Consider the following 21,392-nt stretch of genomic DNA (forward strand, 5'->3'; position numbering starts at 1 on the left):
TTTGCTGTTTTTTTTTACTTATGGAAAGAATGTCATTTTCGCGGAAAGAGTAGCCATTTTTGTCTTAAAAAAAGAATTCTATTCTTCGGCGGTACGACCCTGTAACCAGATAATCGTGTTTACCTGCATCGGGCCGATGTGTCAGACGTGTGCCACACGTGTTTAGCAGTGATTTACGAAGTCTTCCGGAAAGAAATTGGTCACTCTTTTATGCAAAAGGGGAAGATTCGAGAAGCGAAATAAAATGGATAATTCTATGACAATCAGAATTTATGTTCTTATTCTCAGAGCAGTATCTTCAGAACTGGGTGATACGTAACGGAGTTTTTGCAGGCCACGTAAAACAATCAAGAAGAAAGATGTATTCATCCATTTTCCGTTATTTTTTATTTTTATATATTTATTTATTTATTTTGTGTGATATATTTAGCCTAACTAGTAATAAGCCAGTCATGTGTTATTGGGCGCATTGGACACATTTTTTATTTATTATTTATTTTCACGTTTTCTGACGTTAAGCATATTGAACATTTCAGCTTTTATAATGAAATTCGCCCACATTTTAGTTTTTTCATACCCACTTTTAACTTTGTTTGCGTTATAGTATTTGCATTCTAATTCTAAGATGAAATATTTTTAATTATAACCATTTGAATGCATTTGAGATTGTAAAAATAGTAACTTAATATTTTATTACAAAAACGGTTTGTAAATAATTAGCAATATCTTTGCACATTTATTGGATAGACACAAAAACGTACTTTCTGAAAATGATTTAAATTTGTAAATTTTCACAGAAGCGATTGGACACTTCAGAAAAATTTTAAAATTAAAAATACTTCGAAGTTTGACTTATAAACAGGAAACTATTCGGGGGTGTTTTGTTAAAATTGTGGATTTTATTATTTTAAACAACGTTAAAAATGATTTTAAAAAAATTACGTACCTTATGATTACGATTCTTATTAAATTAAATAACAGAATTACTATGTTACTTCAAAGGTAAAAATTCCGAATCCGTCGAATAAAGGGCATGCTTGTTAAAGAAAAAAGGTTTTTAAAAATTATTTAGTAATTTAAAATATCGTCTTCATTAATAATTAGCATTAATAAATGCAGACGATACAATGCAAACGAACATTAAATAATTTTACAAATCAGTGACGAACAGAAGAAAAAAAAAGACATTTTTTTAAAAGTTACACAGCACTGCTGAAGTTGTCGTCGTCAAAGAAAACGAAGACATCCTATAGAGGGCATACTTGTTAATGAAAAGAAGTTTTTTAAAATTTAGAAATTTGAAATGTCGTCTGCATCAATTAGCAGACGATAATTGACTGTCAGGTAAGTATTTCACCGTGAAACAAGCATGCCTGTGAAAATCCGACCATTGGTTCGAAGATTATTCAGGTTATTACCTTTTTTTAAATTTTGCACATTGTATAAAACACTAAATAATTTTACACATTAGTGAGAAACAAAGAGTGACTTTTTTTCAAAGTAATTCAAGGCTTAAACACTAAAGTTGTCGTCAAAAAAGGCATCGTATAAAGAGCATGCTTGTTAAAGAAAGAGAAGTTTTAAAAAAATTATAAATTTAAAATATCGTCCGCATCAATTAGCAGACGATAATTGATTGAAAAGTAAGTAATTCTTCTTGAAAAGATTGCCAGTAAAAATCCGACCAATAGTTCGAAAATTATTCAGGTTATATCTTTTTTATTTTGAGCATTGTATAAAACATTAAATAATTTTACACATCAGTGACGAACAAAGAAAAGTCTCTTTTTTTTTTAAAAAAAAAGTAGCTCATTACTAAAAACACTGAAGTTGTCGTCGTCAGAAAAGACAATAAAAACGTACATTTCACCCATTTAAATGTATCTTTTTCTTTCCCTTAAAGCACCCATCATAAAGGAAAGTTGTTTACATGATGAGGAAATTTTCTTCCCTGCACACCATCTTGCTTATTATTACTCTAACCATTAAGAAAATTGTTAATTTAAATATAAAAGCTACTCAATGACTCCGATGCGAGTGAACTTTGACGATACGGATCAGGGAGTAGACAGTTACTTTCTACAGTTCTTTATTTTTCTTTCTTTCCTGAAGAATATGGATCAAGTGTTGTTCTTGAGGATCTTGGAAACATCATACTCTCTTTTAAAGATTGGAAGTTTGTAGAACGTTGAACTCAAGAGCTTGGTAATGATGATTATTAAGAGCGTTTTTTAAAGTATATTTCTGAAAAAAAATGTCCGATGAGCCAAATTGTTGGCGTTCTTCGGTTTTGGAATTGTCACTTTGTGTTTTCGATCGATGGGAGTGTTAAGTTTCGAAATTGTTCTGAATTCGTGTTCGAAATCTCCTCATGGAATCAAGTTTTCGAATTCGAAATTATATGAATGAAAATTACGAAGCAAAACATAAATGAAAAAGGAATGATAAAGAGAAAAAAATTTTTAACAAAATGTTTTTTGAAAATAGCAATGCGAATACTAAAAAAAATAATTAATAACCAATAAAGAAAAACATTAATAGTAATAAAGAAAAACATTAATGGTGTAATGAAATATAAAAAAAAATAATTGCAAAAAAGAAAAACATTAATAGTAATGCGGATCAGGGTGTAAAAAACATATTTCGGAAAATGCCCAGTGTCCTAAATTATTGCCGTTTGGGATTCTTTTATTTTATAACCGTCGTTGAAATGGAGATCCAATTTTGAGTTTACGACTACAAATGTTCAACTCCGTAGCCTTGCAATTTTCGAATCCAATCCAGAAGACAGAAGAACTCCTGAATCAAGTATTGGAAGAAATTTGCTATCGTGGAGGACTTTTTGATGGAACTAACACGCATTTGCGTTACATGGAGAGGAAAACCACGAAAACCTCCCATGGTTCATCTGACGGCAAGGGAACAATAACCCATGATCCGCCTACCACTGAGGTTATTTTACGTTAGCACTGCAGTGTGGTCGATGCGAGCCGGGTGTGGAATTCGTATCGACCAACCATCGCTGGGATTAGAACCCAGTTCACCTCATTGGAATGCCAATGCTCTATTCCCTGAGCCACCTCACCCCTGCCGTTTGGGATTACCACTTTGTATTCTTGGTTGATAGGAGTGCTTAAAAAACGCAGTTTTAAAGTTAGGAAATTATTTTCATCTTAATGTAGTTTTTTTTTTTTTGTAGGAAATTTTAAAGACAGCATTGTTTATCCTATTATTTTTGCATCATGTTTAATTAAGGATTTATTTTTATCTCAATTTCATTGTCAGAGTTAAAAAATTATGTAGTAGCACTGTTTATTTTGAGCATTTTTAACGAATGACTAATTATATTTATTTATTACTTCAATTTCATTTTCTAGCTATGCAAATGAAGTTACATCTCTATTTATCTGTTTAAACCAACGACCAGTTTATAATTATATTTATCTCAATTTATTTAAAGTTGAAAAAAAAAACTTAGAGGTAGCCCTAACGAAGTTAAAAATGGCGTTATTTATTTTAATCATTTTTTACCGAATGATTAATTTTTTTCTCAACTTCACTCTTTGAGAGAATATTCTTCATTTAATCAGGATAAACTGTTTCATTCAGGAAGTAAAAATTGCCCAATTTTATTTTTATCATTTTCTCCGAATGATTCAATTATGATTAATTTTTATCTCAACTTCATTCTTTGAATTTTCATTTCATCAGGGTAAATCTTTTCATTCAAGAAGTTGAAAATAGAGCTATTTATTTTAATCATTTTCACCGAATAATTCATTTATGATTAATTTTTATCCCAACTTCACTCTTTGAGAGAATTTTCTTCATCATCAGGGTAAATCGTTTCATTCAAGAAGTTAAAAATGGCACTATTTATTTTAATAATTTTCACTGAATGATTCATTTATGATTAATTTTGATCTCAACTTCATTTTTTGAGAGAATTGTTTTCACCATCAGGGTAAATCGTTTCATTCAAGAAGTTAAAAAGGGCGCTATTTGTTTAAATCATTTTCACCGAATGATTCATTTATGATTAATTTTCATCTCAACTTCATTTTTTTGAGAGAATCTTCAATCTCATCAGGGGTAAATCGTTTCATTCACCTACTGAATGTAATAAATTACAAGCAATCACTCTATTTGTTTAAAGGAAAAAGAGAAAAGAAAAAAACAAAGCATCTTCAACGAAACAGGAAAAAAAAACCTATTGAAAAAGAAGCAGGTGTATTTCTTTAAAAATACCGAATTACTCTCTTCAAAATTCGTCATGGAAGGCTGAACGGCGTAATGTCATTCAGTCCGAATAACAGTGTATGTAAGAAACATGCCTGTTCTAAGTTTGTTTGTTTTATTTTTCATTCTGTTTCTTCATTTTTTTTCCATAAGAAATAGTGGTAGTTGAGAGAAAAAATGCGAGATGATTTTTTAGCTGTCATAAATAACTTACGAAGCTCTCATAAGGAAGTGATCACAGCAACGACAAATCTATTTTTTTTTATATTTTATTTCTTTTTGTTTTTTTGACCTGGACTATAGAAGCTTTATTTAAAATTGCATAAACCTTATCCCAAAAAATGATATATATTTTCCTAAATTGAAGGTTATCAATACAATAAATTTGCGAAGCGAGTCTCAAAGTTTAGACTCTTGTATAAACTTTCTTAGAAATCTATGCAGATCAGGTAGCTGAAGTAAATAAATAAATAAGTAATGCAGCGGAAGTAAATAAATAAATAAGTAATGCAGCGGAAGTAAATAAATAAGTAATTTTCAGGTAGTTTACATAGGAAGTAAAACAAATTTCGGAACAAAATTTTGTCAAAAAATCAAATTATTTCACATAATAACTAAGCAAAAAAATTTTGCTCGAAATATTTCGTCATAAATTAATTTATATTTTAATAAAACTGCATGCATTACCGAGGCTTGTTCGAGCTAAAAAGTTAATCTTAATTTCTGAAAGAATTATCAAGCGACAAAATTGATCAAACTATTCTAATTCCAAAATTTTTATGTTTTTTTTTTTTTTTTTTTTTTTAAATATTTACATCAACAATCATCTTTTTTTTCTGATGAAATAAACCTAAAAACAAAAAATTGAATAAAATAAAATCTATCAATCCATTTTAGTATTTAAAAATGTATTGTTGGAAAATTAATTATATTAATTAACAAAATCAGTTACCGTGACTTGTTCGGGCTAAAAAGTTAATCTTATTTTTCAACAGAGTTATCACGTGACAAATATAGTCAAACTGTTATAATTCCGAAATATATTAACTAACATAATTATATTAATTAACGAGATTCTTATAAGATTACTTACAAGATGTGTTGCGCTACTTTAAGAAAAATAATGTTGACCGAAAAAGTAGTAAAAGTCAGATTTAGATTTATGTTCGGGAAATAGAAACACTGTATTCAAACAAATATTTCAATACAAAAAAGCAATTAAATAAAGCGAAAAGAATAAATCGTTTTCAAAATCATTAAAAATGAGAGTTTTCATTAAAAAAAAATATTTTAAAGCAACGCACTAAAAATATGTGAATTTTGAAAAATAAATTTTTATATATCGTATTAAAAATTACAAATGCATATCATTTTATTATTAAAAAAACAATCAAAGCATTTAAAATTGTGTTAAAATACAAGAAAACTACATTCATTTTTATGATAATTTGTTTCAACAAGATTACAAATTTCTTTTAAATTAAACTTAGACTTGTTGTAAAGTCATTTTACGAAAATAATGCATCAAAATTAATACTTTAAAAGTAGAAGAAGAAAAAAACAGTTATTTCTTAACAATTTTGAAGGAATTGATTTTTCTGACTCGTTTTTTAATATTAAATTTTAAATTCCAGGTTTATTATAAAATAAGATTTCATTTAGACGCGTTTTGTTATAAATTCTAGACAAAAATTCTTAACGGTATTCTTAACTTCTTAGCAATAACGTTGTTGGAGAAGAAAATTACTTTGATGCAAAAAAACATGATTCTTAATGAGAAGACATATTAGGATAAGAAAGTTCTAAAATTGCTAAAAGAATAATTACTATAAATATAAAAATGTAAATAGTTTAAGCTAAGCTAAGTATGAGCTAAGTTTCTCTACATAGTAATTGTGCTAAGTAACAATAAGTTAATAAAATATAGAGCCGTATCGCTCATCAAATTAATTGAAATATAACTCTTTCTCGTCTACGCTTTGTACTTAACTTAGATTTATTATTTATTTATGTATTTTATTGTAACTGAGATTATGTTTTTGTTTTGTGTACCTGGCAACTTCGATGCATTATTAGTTTGTGTATGTTCTACATAGCTTAGTGCTTGCTTTTGTGTTAAGTCTTTATGTAAATATGTAGTGAAAGAATTGAAATCTTTGCGATAGAATCTCTGTGAAAGAATTTAGATTGTGTCCCTTAAGAGAATTTGTACTAGGCTGGCTTGGCTTACTCGAAATAGAATGGAAAGAACAGTTGCTAACGTGAACAAATGCCACGGTTCAACAACCAATCAGGATCGAGATACCTCACACTACGTCACTTGCAGGCATCCCTATTCTTTTTCTCAATCTAAAAAAACTATTTTTAAAAAAAAGATACAGATACGGGAAAGATACAGATTTTTTTCCTTAGAAAATTATGAATTCCTATCTTTTTTTATCACTTCAGACCAACAATTATAGAATAATCAAGTAAAATCTGTTATCAACCGATATATCTTCCCCCGTGATACCAATTGTCTAACGGTAATCAACAAAACTAGGCTAATAACGTAGGTAAAAAAAATCACTATTTTTCGCCTCGTCGAACTTTCTGTTTCATCGTCGAGAAAGAGAAAAAAGAAAGCGAAAAGAAAAGCTATTTATTCCATCTTTGGTTGTGTAATGCACGCGTATACAATATGTATAAGCTATCTTTTCTTTGATGTCCGAAAACAATAAGCGCGTTAAAGAGCTCCATCTTAAAGACGGCTTGGCCGAGTGGATTTCTTTGTTGGCTTTGTGCTTGTTATGCCGTGAGTCGTTAAGAGAAAGGAGTAAAAAACTATTTGTTGAGAGATGGTACTCGATTCTTATCTATTTGTAACAAGTAACGCGAAAGCGCTCATGGTGCACTAAATTGGGCCTTTAAACGCACGCATGCGTTGAATATGAAGTGATAAATGATTCGGATCGTTTGTCGGTCAGAGAAAGTTCGAAATTCGGATGAATATATTTCAAATCAATTTCGCAATTCTTGATTTCGAAATGAAGAATTTACTTTTACTCACTTTTTTAATAAAATCGTTTTTTACAAGCTTGTTTTAAATTTTTTTTTCTTCTATTTTATTACACAATGATTCAATTATTTCCAAAATGGTAATAGTTAAGGCACGATTTGCATAAAGAACTTTTCATGATGTTATTTTTACTGTAGCTACATTTTACTAACAAAGTATTTAATATATTATTGTATAATTGCATAACTACTACTAAAATAATGGTTAGTTGTTGTAATAAATACAGTAACTATATCCTGAGCTGTGGTGGCTCAGGGAATAGAGCGTTCGCCCTCCAATCAAGTGAACCGGACTCGAGTCCCAGGGATGACTTGTCCATTTAAATTCCGCATTCGCCTTTCCCTGTCCACAAGGCTAACGCAAAAATATCCTCAGCGGTAGACGGGTTATGGGTTACAGTCCATTAGGCTAACAGTCGGAGGTTTTCGTGGTTTTCCTCTCCATGTAACGCAAATGCGGGTTAGTTTCATCAAAAAGTCCTCCACGAAGTCAACTTTCTCTTAGTACTTGATCCAGGAGTTCCCTTGTCTTCTGGATTGGGTTCAACATTATAAGGCTACGGAGCTGAACATTAATACTCGTAAACTTAAAATTGACTCGGCTGTTCAACGACAGTAATAAAATAAAATTATAAAAGTAACTATATCTTGCTTCAACACTTTTAACATATATTTTCTAACGAATTTTGCAACCATTTTTTTAAAAATTATAATAGTTAAGGAATGATTTTTACGAAGGCTTTTAAAGTGGTATCATTTTTAACTTTTTTTCACAAAGAAAAAGAAATAATGAACCGAAATGTCATTGAACCTGAAGAAGCTTTACCAAAACCACTACAAAGTACTCGTGCTTTGTAGTGGTTTTGGTAAACCTAAGGAAGACAAACCTAAAGGTAAACCTAAGGAAGACAAAGTACTCGTGCTTTGTCTTCCTTAGGTTTACCTTTTACTTAAGGAAGGAAAACCTAGTAGAGTGTCTAAATATTTTATTAAAATATTTTAATAATACTTTATTAAAAGCAAGAAAATAATTAAATGAAAAAACAGTTATAATTTCTTAATTACCTAACCTATTATTATTTGATTGACCTAATTTTTCAAACAGCACTCCGGAATACTGGTTTTTCTAACTATTCAGTAAAAAAATATGAACTTTTTAATTTTAATATGATTCTTTTATTTGTGTTAAAATAAATGAAATTAAAGAGCTTGAATTAAATGCAACGGTTATTTTTTCAAGTATTAACACGCATTTTTAAATTATAGTGAATTATCCGTTCTGCCTGAGGCAGAAGTACTGCCAATAACACGTAACATTTATCAGACACATATCTAGCTATATTTCATATATATATATTGTATTTGAGTTGAGATTAAACATGATAAAATATTTAAAAAATGCAGTACATTTTGTACAAAATTATTAACACACATTATTGTTTTGCATGTTTAAGAGTTTTTAAAATTCAAAGAAACATATGCACAAAAAAAATTAACCTTTAAGTTCAAAATTCAATGCACAAGCATTCGTAGCGTATGTCGTACGTTTAAAATATTTTATTAATTCCATATTTAAAAAAATTAAAATGTGAAATAGTGCTCTGATAATTGATATTATGTTTACAATAAAACTATTAAACAATATTGATTTTACAATAAAACATTAATGTTTTTACTAAGACTTTTCTTCGATGAAATATTAATTCTACTATGTGGCAGAAAGCATGCGATATTATTAAATAACGTAAGATAAAGTATGCCATAAGTTTAACAAATGATAAATAATTACTATTAGAAAATATTTTCACTTTATATGTAAAATGTTTAGTTTTATTTTCAGATATTTAAAAAGAAGTTTTCTCTTTTGATAATATAATTCATAGGAACTCAAAAGAAAAATATTTATTTAGAAAATGCTAGAATATGTATTAGGAAAAAAATTTAAAAAAATATTAATATAAAAATTTATAATTACTTTCTAAAGTTAAAGTATTAAATTTTAATTAAATTTTATTTGATTAAACATTATTTGATTAAATATTTGATTAAAATCTTAGATAATCTTCTGCACTTCTTTAAATGAGTTGAGCTTAATATATAAGTTAAAACCTGTTTATAAAGTTGAGTTTAATGTTGTACTATGGTTTCTTGAGTTTAATATTTTAAATATTGTTTCTAACTTTTGACTCTGATTGTTCCTGTTTATAATTTAATTTCTCTTTACTTTCCGTTGTGAAACTTTTTTATGAGGACAATAAGAGAAAAATACCGAGTAAACAGAGCAAACTCGTTGAATTCAGAGAGAATCGATTGCAATAAAAGGTATTGTAAAATTTTATACATATTGTAAATGCTAATTAAATAGGTTTAATGCAATACACGTATACATAGTATTTAAAGAAACGAAAATCCTCAGTAGTGCCTCATTCCTTTTCCTCATTGCTTTTAAGTTTTATTGTAAATGTAAATTCGCTAGTTCGTGCAATTTATTAATTTGCTATCTTACAATTAAAATATAAACTTTCTGATGATACTGATAAGTTATTGAAATAAATTTTTCTACACAATTTAATTCTGAATGAAATTTTGTGTTTCATATTGGAGGGATATTTCGAATAGATGTAATTTAAAATAGATATTGCGTAGGACTTTGGATCGATCTAATCCAAAATAGAGAGTATTTGCGACTTGGATAGATCCATTTCAAGATATATATGATTCAAAACATAGAATAGATCTAATTCATATATTTAAAGACATGATACAGATACATAATTTAAAAAATATATACAATATTTGTTATGCTTAAGCATTTCTAAGACAGTATCATTGCTTATAACCACAAAAACTTTTTAAAAAAATTATCTTTCTGAGAATATAGGTTTACTAATGTTAGAAAGTTTGATACTTGGATTTATTCATTTGGCATAATATTTATAATACCATATCTGTGATTCATATGTTCTATAATCATTGATTCATCTTTATGATTCTCTTATTCTATGACCATTCTCTTATTCCATCTTATAATAGACAAAATAAGTTCCGCAATTTATGTTCTCCTTTTTTACTGAATTCATATAACTAATATTATAAATGATTTTAAATAATATATAAAACTTTGAGTCTATGTTAGCAAGAATATTCGTTCAGTATAGGGCTATTTTTATTCAAAAACAATTTATAAAATTCATATTAAATCATAATTTAAATAATATCTTTGTCTTTAAGATATTAGTTTTAAGATTAATAAGTAAATTGTAAATATAGATTTAACTAAATTTTAATTGAAACTCACATTTATAAAAACAAATAGTTATTTTTTGTGAAAAGTTTTATTTAAGTAAATCAAGGAAAAAGTTTTATAAAAAATGTGAACTGATTTAAAGGTTTTCCCATGCTATCGTTGCGTATCATATTAAATACAAAATATTTCAAAGTCATAAAACTTTAATGTTTTTACGCATCTTACTGTCGTATGCTAATCTTTATTACGGATCTATAATATTGGATTACGGTTTGAGCTTACGGTTAGGTACGGAACAAGTGTAAAATCTTAATTATTTTTAAACTTCTTGTAACTCTGTCATATACTAATCGTTCCAATGGAACAGTATTTTCTAAAATATTCATAACAGGTTAATATTGTTACACATTTTCAAAAAAATTTCTGGTTAATTTGGTGAAATTTAATATCTCTACAGACTTATAAATTTAATAGACGTTTTCTTTAATTTATTTATAACTCTTTCTTATAATTTGTTCTTTGTAATTTAAAATTTTAACTGAATATCATGAAAGTATACTTCTTGCAAAAACGAATTTAGATTTAGGTTACTAATTTTAATTTTTAAGTCTATTTTCTTGTAATTTTTTAATTTTTAGCCAATATTACAAAATTGAAGCATAAATTTCAGTATATTATGAATGAGTACATTTTGATACATAAAACCATTTCAAAGGGAGCTTTTCGTAACTTATTATAATTGAATTAATTTTTATTTTAAATTCTTGTTTACGTTTTTAATTTTGAAATGCACAATTTTACACATAGTATAAAATAATTAAGTGACTTTCAGACAATAAAATTAAATAGTTTTCAACTTTGAAAATTAATTCCGGATTATTTTACCTTTATTTAAAACTGCTTTTTTGATAAATAAGCAAGGTATTTATTAACTTTAACTATAGAGGGATTATTTAAATTTTTTATTACCTGTAGGCTAAGTATTGACGTAATGCCACTTATAATTTAACAATAAAATGAAAAGTTTTAAAAAAAATTAAATGATTTTGCATTTTGGTGAAGAATTTAACATTTGTCTACTTGGTTACTTTTTTGTTAACATTCAAAATATAGATACATATCAATAAATTTGACACTTCCACCCAAAACACTATTCAAATCTGAGATACATAGTGTCTGAGATTAATTTCAGAAATCTGTTTACAGTGTTATGTTTGTAACTTCAAAATCAAATTTTTAAAGCTCTTTATTTTACAATATCATATGCAATGTTTAAAAAATATATCGGTGTAATTTTTTTTTTCAAATAAAAAAAAAGAAATGTACACATAGTGCAAAGCGACGAACATTTAGAAGTTTTTATCTATTAAATTCGTTAGATTTCCATTAGAAGAACATAATTTTCTGATTGCAATGGTACAATCAGTGTACGACGATAAAGAAACAATTCTTTTCAAATATTTCTTTTAAATATATTTCTAAATGCGTCAAAGGAAAGATGGAGTCGATAAGCGAAAAATCTTGAAAAGTATGAAGAATATAATGCTTATTAAAGAAGAAAAATATTTCTAGAGTTGTTTAAGAATTTCTACATTATTCTATTTCATTAAGATTATTCATTATTCTATTTCATTTAATTAAAAGAAAAAAATGAGTTAGATTATACTTTTTTTGAAATATCTATTTCAAATTATTTTGTATAACTGTGTATAACAATAAAGAAAATGTAGTAATGAGGAATTTATTTAAACTCAGCTTCCAATGTATTGAATAACACTTAAAAAAAAAATTTTTTTTAAATATCTTTACATATATATTGTCTTTAATTGGCTTCACTCTAGTAGGTCAGAACTTTTAATTACAATGAAAAATTACAAGAAAAGTAAGAAATTCGTTAATCTTTTTGAATAATTTAATGGCATATGAATAGTTTATTTTTTTGAGTCCAGTGAATTTTATTTCATCTCCAAAATGTGAACTAAGTACGATTTAAAAATATTCTACATTATGAAGAGAAAAAACACCAATTTTTATAGGTACTAATTTTTTACTAATAGGTACTAATTTATACTAATATGTACTAATTTAGAATTTCGAAAAATTAATATTGGTACACTAATTATTAGGTACAAATTTATTTAAATAAAAAGTTATTTTTAGGTACTAATTACAAAACTTAAAAAAGTTAATCAAGCTTAATAAATATTTTTTTTTAAGAAAAAAGAAGGTTCTAACCACATTAATGAGTTTTTTTAAAAATTTTCTTAAAAAGTAAAAGTAATTTTTTTTGCTAATATTTAAGACAAAAGGATATAGAAACAACATTTAAAAAAAATCTGTTTAGATATTAAGTTTTTTAAGAATTAAAAACCATACAATAAAAAAAAATATTTACCAAATTAGTCTTCTTGTTTATAATTCCAAATCGAGTCACTTTCACTAACAAATAAGTTTTTTTTTGTTTGTTTATAGTCACAAAGTTCAAGATAAGTTTTAAATATCCTATAGAGAGTCCTTCGAATTTTCTTCACAATGAAGTTCAAACGATAAATGATTGACTAAAATTTTACAAGAACAAAAAGAAGTCCAAACGACATAATTAGAAAATCACAGCAGCCAGGGAGGACAACCGTCCGATAGCCAAGAGATCAAGTACAAGACTGACTTCCGATGGACAATCCACGAGGTCCCTTGTTGTTCCACCAACACTCTCTCTCATCGTTTGAAAAGAATAATAAGGGTGGGGGAGAGAGCAAAGAGAACAAACTCTCACTTCAACATCGTGAATGCTATGCAACAGGTAGCAAGCAACAGCGCGTGGTTGCTATGTCTGTTCTGACCGTCGATCCAACTACGGGGCCCCGGGGGCAATTACTCAGATCGCTCCATATCGCTGGTTCGTTCGGGCAGTGGTGTCCCACTTTTGGGGGACTCCTCCCTCCCTGTTTTTTCTTTCTTTCTAGTTTTGATGAAGGTAAGAGTAAGGTAAGGTACACACACTCGACGACGGTGATTGCTTTTCCTGCATCGCTTTCTCTCGCTTTTCTTTTTCGCGGGTGATTCACTCTCGTAATGCGAGTCAGGCACGCTCACGTAATCGGACACTTCCATTTATTTATTTATTTTTCAAACAAGGGAATTCGATTTTTTTTTTAAATTAAAATTAGCAGTGTTTAACTCTGACTCTTTACTTTTTTTTCTTCATTTTATATATTATATTAATTATATACTTTCAATGGTAATCGCAAAAGATTTTTCATCGATTTAGTAATGTATTTTGAAGAAGATCCCAGAAGATTTTTTCCCGTGTAGTACTAATATGATGTTTCAGTGGGTATCGCAAAAGATTTTTTTCCTTGATGTAATAATACGATATTTTAATGAAGATCGTAAAAGATTTTTTTCCGCTATGTACTAATATGATATTTCAATGATGTTCACAAAAGATTTTTCCGTTATAAACTCATATGATATTTCAATGATGATAGCAAAAGTTTTTTCATCGACTTAGTAATATATTTTAAAGGAGATCGCTAAAGATTTTTTCCCGTGTAGTACTAGTATGATATTTCAACGATGATCACAAAAGATTTTTTCGCGATGTCCTAATATAATATTTCAATGAAGATCACAAAAGATTTTTTTTTCGCGATGTACTAATATGATATTTCAATAGAGATCGCAAAAGATTTTCTTCGTGATAAACTAATGATATTTCAATAGGGATTGCAAAACATTTTTTCCGTGATGTACTAATATGATATTTCAATAGTGATCCTGTAAGATTTTTTGACATTGTACTTACAAAACATTTCAATATTATTCGCGTAAAAAAAATTCCGAAGCGTACTTAAATAATAATTTAATGGTGATTATCTAAGATCTTTTTTTTATCGCACCGTGCTTAATTCGCACCATCACCATTGAATTATATTATACAAAAACTTTTTCGTGGTTGATTCATTCTTCTAATAAGATTCAGGTACACACACATAACATGAGACTTCTATTATTTTTCTTTCAAACAGGAGAATTCAAATTCATTAAAAAATTAAAATAAGTAGCGTTTAAATCAGATTCCTTTTTTGAGCAATATACTTGTATAATATTTCAATGGTGATCGAAAAAAGGTTTCTTCTGATATGTACTAATGTAATGTATCAATGATGATCTTGTTAGATTTTTTAGTATTGTACTTACATAATATTTTAAATGTATTCGTATAAAACAGAGCTTTGTAAAATGCATCGTAAAACCTAAGTGTATCCTTATCACGATTTTGTATACGCTATCAACATTGTGTATAATATACTTTATATTGTACAAACATTTTTTCACTACAAACATGCAAATTTCAAAAATGGAGCAAATTATAACAGTATCACAACAGTTATCACGTTAACGCATCAAATAAAAAATATATATTCTGAAATAAAATGTATAATATTTCTATCGCAAAATAAGTTGTATACAATAGATAATATATGACAGAAATTTAATTCCCATAGACATACGAAATTTTAGACATTTTTGTTTAAACAAATTTAATTAATTTTTTTAAGAAAAAAAAAATTTAAAATTAGACACGTTTTTTCCCCACACTATATCTGAATTATTTAAGTGGTGTTTTGTATTTATATCTTATTCTGTCAGACTCAGACAAGTCTGACAGATCTCAATTAAGACTCAGACAAGTTCACATAATTTGGCGTTTTTATTTTATTTTACTTTTTAGAAAGCAATTACTACTCAGTTAATCTAGAAAGCAAAATATTATGCCATTCTTTAATTTTGTTTTATAACTGGCGTAGAACAGCCAATTTTGAGTTTACGTCTACGAATGTTCAACTCCCTATCCTTGTAATTTCAAACCCACTCAGAAGACAAGGGAACTCCAGGATCAAATATTGGGTCCTCGGGGAGCACTTTTTTATTGAACTTACTCGCATTTGCCTTACAGGGTGAGGAAAACCACGAAAACCTCCCATGGTTTCCCTGACGGCAAGGGGACTCTAACCTATGATCCGTCCACCACTGAGAACATTTTACGTCAGCACTGTGGTCTGTGCGAGCCGAATGCGAAATTCGTATCAAGCGAGCACTCTGTCCCTTAAACCACCCCGGTTGCGGTTTCAGATTCAAAAAGAGTTGGAGAGTGGTGTGTGGATATCAGGGGATTAATACTGCAATCTCCTTCTCCAATCTGAGTTATTGTAAGTGCGTGTATGTGACAGTATTGACTTCTGTTTATTATAATTTACGATGGATCTAAGAAATCACATTCTTTTGTGATACGGTGTTAAGTATTACATGTATATTTAAGTTAAAGATAACATTGATTCAAAAACACTCGAAATAATACAATGGACACTAAATATTTAGGAGCAATTCTTAAAAAACTAAGGGGTTAAATGACAGTAATATGTTAAGAACAAAAATTTTTCCCCTAAAGATAACTCAAAAGGATTTACCCAAGCATTTTATAAACAGCATTTTGTAAGCATTTGTAAGTAGGTTTTTGTACAGTACCTCCTTACAGTATTCGTCCACAAACCTTCCAAAAGCGTTTTTTGCAAGGCTTCCTTTCTCCAAGCTGGCTGAACTCATTACTCGATTTATTCTCCGATTGACTTACAAATTTAAATTGTATATTAGAAATTATGTTCTTTACATTTGCTGTATAAAATAACTAATTCTAAATTTATCTGGGTGTTTAAAAATATGAGTTTTTTTTTTTTTTTTTTTTTTTTTTTTTTTTTTTTTGTTAACAACTTTTGCTGAACTTGTTTAGTAAATTTGAATGTTTTTAACAAAGTTAGTTTCACTGAAATTGCTATATTGAAGGAAAGCTATTCGCATATTTAATAAAAAAAGAAAAATTTCTATCCTAACTCAAAAAGTCCAAGTGCTGTTAGTTCTGTTGTACATCTTTCAAAAAAAATAGCCGTGGTCACTTATATGCAGCAAATGCTATGGTCATCTTTCTATACAAATTAAATGGTCACCCTTTTCATTTGTATAGCTTTGGAAAGATTATAGTTTACTCTTCATTGGTTGAAAAAAAATTTTTTCCAGTGTTTTGATTTGTTCCTTAGTCTCTCTGAAGAAATTTCCAAAATATGCTTATTTTTTATGCCACCATTTACTTAAGTGCTGAATAAATTAAAGCACAAAAAAGAAATTCAGCACGCCTATTTTAAAATATAATCTGTAATAATTTAAAACTTCAAAAGACCAATTTCGAGCATCTTTCATTTAGTTGTAAATAGGTATTTTATCAATGACATCTTTAATAACCATTTAGAATAAGGGTTATTCCCCAGCTCTTCCTCTCCAAAATTTCGTCAAATCGCTTGTTTGTCCGCCCACAAAACATTTCTACAAACGCGCATCAGATCAAAATCAATCGTTTGTTCTTCTTTCCTATCGAAATTTCCTTCCAAAACTAGTGACTCTCCCTGTCCCGAGGCAAGGGCGTCATCGAAGAAACACACCTGACGAAACTTTCTTTTTTTCTATTCAAACGAGGAAGAAGATTCGTTCGAAGAGAAGAACTCTTTCATCTTCTTTGACTTCCTTCATTAACCCGCGAGCTGCAATATCATCGATTTCTTGCTTTGTGCCTCGCAGCACTTTCCCTTTTTGAATTCACTCAATAAAATCACTCACAAAAGCGAATAATAATTGAGAAAGATGTGATATATATCGAGCTGATTGTGGCTAAATATAAAATTTAGAGCATTCCGTTTAAGTTTTTGGTAACTGCCTCCCTATTTCCTTTAAATAATTCATTTGGAAAGATATCTTTTGATCGAAATTTAAAAAAAGGATCGTCTTCAAAATAAACGAAATTAATACTTTTAGTATAATTGGTTTTGTAACCTATTTTCTAGAGTTCGAAATATCAATAAATTGATTTTGAATTTTGACACATTTTGCGTTTGAAAACATTAATGAAAACAATACCTCGTTTATTTTTTTTTCGTCCATACTTTTTTCATAAATTTAAAATTTATTTTTTAAGAAACTTGCTACATAAAGTTGATGATACGTATTGAATTAGGTTTCTAGCATCCAAAAATAATTAAATTACTGGTATTAATCAAACGGCCGTGCTACCCAACCGCCAAACTTTAAACCAACAACTCGAAGACATAATACTAGAGCTGTGGTAGCTCAGAGGACAGAGCATTCATCTTCCAATGTCGTGAACTGGGTTCGAATCCCACCGATGTCTGGCTCTTACGAATCCTGCACCCGGCTCGCACCAACCACAGTGCTGACGCAAAATATCCTCAGGGATGGACGGATCATGAGTTAGAGTCCCCTCGCCGTCGTGCTAACCGTGGGAGGTTTTCATGCGTGTTAGTTCCATCAAAAAGTCCTCCATTAAGGCAAAATTTCTCTCAATACTTTATCAAGGAGTTCCCTTGTCTTCTGGATAGGGTTCAAAATTACAAGGCTACGGAATTGAACATTAGTAGTCGTGAGCCCAAAATGGGGTCGGCTGTTCGAACATGAGGAAAGAAGACATAATATTAAACTGGATTCTGGACTACTAAAACACCATCGGAGAAAATGCACCATCATGGGGATATGAATCCTGATCCAAGCCGTAGAATGAAAAGAATAAACCCACCACATCAACTTAAACGTATCTGAAATTAAGTTAAAATATTATTCAATCTTATATTTGGCATGGTCACACCCGTTAATAAGATCTGCAAATTCTAGAACATTAGTGGTGGTCAGACAATGATAGTTAAACTTTCCATTCAAAAAACTTGTAATTTAAAATTCGAACAGTGATACTAAATAAGTAGCGAAAGTGTTAGATGGGATGTTTTCTAATAGAAGTTGGGCGTTGGTGCCATCATCTTGGGGCAAATTGGGAGTTGTCCAGTGGTTGCGAGGGGGCCACACCCTGCCCTCTCCTCGATGACCTATATGATAGACAACTTCGGCCCCGTCTTGACTCCCAACTATATACCTATCTTGCTACTTATACAGATATCGCTGACAACTCTAAAAAAATGAATAATATTACCTACTTCATTATATAATTCATAGTTAGAACACGAAAATTACGTTAAACTACAAATTACTCCCCTGATTTAACATATTTAATTTAAATCATCTAGAAATTTTTTTTGACAAAGCTTTACAATGGCTTACAGTCAAAAGTTTTGATATTGAATTATTTTGTTTTCTTTTTGTTGTTGAAAAACGTTTTTTTATAATGATGCTTAATGTAAAATTTTCATTCAATATAAATAAAACAAATTGGTAAATTAAATCAAAAATTTAATATATTTTTGTTCACCAAATATCTCTTTTTCCTTTTGTCTACAAAACATCATGTTTAAAAGTTTAAAAATTATTTAAAGTGTTTTTTCTTAAATTTCATTTATTTATTGAAAGAAACAAAGACACAGAAAACGTCCAAAAATATGCTTCGAACTCTCTTGAAAATGAAGTTCCGAAACTCTTTACTCCTGTAACAACATTTAGGAAGAGTTATTACTTAAATTGGTCATTGCATTGTTACATTGTTCAGGAAGTGTTATTACTTACATTGTTCACCAAAGTTTGAATGCGAAGCATTCAATTTTCAAAGATTTTAAATTTTAAGACTATTTTAAAATGTCTCTCAATTTTTTTTAGACTTTTTAGAAAGCAGCACAGCCGCACAAAAACACGTTTAAAAGTTCCAAAAGTTTTGTTGAGAAGTACTCGAAACAAGAAAGTAGTTTAATTACTTATAGATTCTGATTCATCAAAGTTCTGCAGTTAATTTTCAGACCAAAACATCAATCTTTTTACACTTCTTGGATTTAAAACTATTTTAAAACGTCTCTCTAAAATTTACGTACTTTAAATTTCACAACAGCACATAAAAATTTAAATTGCATTTTGGACACTCTTAAAAGTTTGTTCAGAAGTTCTTCTCTTTAAGCAACAGAGAAGTTTGATTGCTTATAGGTCCTAGTTTACTAACTAAAGTTCTATGCTTAATTCTGAGACCTAAGTATCCATTTTTTTTGAATGCTTGAAATTTAAAACTATTTCAAAACGCTTCTATAAAAATTGTATACTTTTTAATTTGTAAAAACAACACATAAAAGCGTTAATACTTTCTCAAAATTTTCCTCAAGCAGCTCTTGTCACTTTAAAAAACAGAGCAGTTGGTTGACTTATAGAGCCTCATTCACCAAACTTCTACACTTCTGTGACCCAAACATCATTTATTTTTAAAATATTTAGATTTTGGAAAATGTCTGGCAGGAAATTTGTGAACCGATTTTGTTATGGTACACACAAAACCCAAAAGTTTTTATACCAGACCCTCCTCAAACTTCCATTCCAAACACTATCCAAGCAACACCCAACGAGAGTTGTTTCATTGCTTATAGATTTTGGAAAAAAGTTCTTTCACCAAAGAACTTTTCACCAAAGTTCTACATTTGATTTTGATCAAGATAATGAAATAATTGTTTTCTTTTTTTAATCCCTTTCATTCCCTGACAGTACCCAATTTGAAAGTTGTCTACAGAACCAGTGTCTGTTCCCACGGACAATCCAATCAGGCGTGTTGCACGTTTTCATAACTCTGTGAGAACAGAAAAATATTTTTCAATAGGTAATCTTAATAGTATCCGCACGAAGACTCCAGCGTGCCGGCGTCCTCCTATTAAAATCAGAGTATCAATAATTTCAAAAAATAACAATAGTGTTGATTTTTGAATCTTGATCATCGCCTTTTGTAGAATTAAGCGTCCGTGATATCGATATCCTTTTTCGTTCTGAGGATGGGAAAGATGGCTTCGTGACTCAATGAAACAATTGGTTGGAATTTTTTTTTCTACCGTCTGATTTCTTCTTCTGTGCCAAGAACATTGTAATAAAGTTTTATTGAATTGAGTGAATTGGAATGCAAGGCATTCTATGCGTTGCTAAGTTTTCTATTCCAATGCTTGTTGCAATAATTCAGGGATGTCCTAATAACTTTTCGAGTTTGAGGTATAATAGATTACTAGAGGACTCTGCCCTCTTGCTTATTTCGCTTACCAATCACAACGATTGTTACAAACTATCTTTTCTTTTTTTTTGCTTCTTAACGATAAAAAGAGTTTTCTTTTTTCTCTTTTTGATGATAAACAGAGTTTTCATTTTTTGTTTCTTAACGATAGAGAGTTTTCCTTTTTTTGTTTCTTGACGATAGGCAGAGTTTTTATTTTTTGTTTCTTGATGATAAGCAGAATCTTTCCTTTTTTGTTTCATCAGTATAAAAAGAATTTCTATTTTTTGTTTCTTGATGACAGAAATTTTTTTTTTATTCTTAACAATAAAGAAGAGTTTTCTTTTCTTTTTTTTTCTTAACGATGAAGAGTTTTCCTTTTTTTGTTTCTTGACGATAAACAGATTTTTCCCTTTTTGTTTCGTGATGATAAACACAGTTTCTATTTTTGTTTCTTGATGACAGACATTTTTTTTCTCTTTTGGTTCTTGACGATAAAAAGAGTTTTCAATTTTTTGTTTCTTGACAACAGTCTTACCTTCTTTTATTCTTAACAATAGAAAAAAAATTTTTTTTGTTTCTTAGCGATAAAAAATTTTCCCTTTTTGTTTCTTGGCGATAAAAAGAGTTTTTCCTTTTTTTGAATCTGGATGATAAGCAGAGTTTTCCCTTTTTTTTTGTTTCTTGATGATAAAAAAAGAGTTTTCTCTCTTTTTTTTTTTCTTTTTCGTTTTTTTTATTTTTTGATAATATAAGCCTAGACTTCCCACGATAAATAGATTTTTACATCAAGATTTAAAATTATTCAGTTGAAGGAACGAAAATAGTTTT

General features: G+C 28.9%; 1 protein-coding gene across 2 annotated transcripts in view; it reads right to left on the reverse strand.

The window, feature by feature from the left end:
- LOC107436282 (histone-lysine N-methyltransferase MECOM) overlaps window positions 1–21,392 on the reverse strand; it is a 237,929-nt gene that overhangs the window by 17,294 nt on the left and 199,243 nt on the right. The window lies entirely within an intron of this gene.

The sequence above is a fragment of the Parasteatoda tepidariorum genome, chromosome 7 (genome assembly GCF_043381705.1).
Source record: "Parasteatoda tepidariorum isolate YZ-2023 chromosome 7, CAS_Ptep_4.0, whole genome shotgun sequence".
NCBI classification, from domain to species: Eukaryota; Metazoa; Arthropoda; class Arachnida; order Araneae; family Theridiidae; genus Parasteatoda; species Parasteatoda tepidariorum.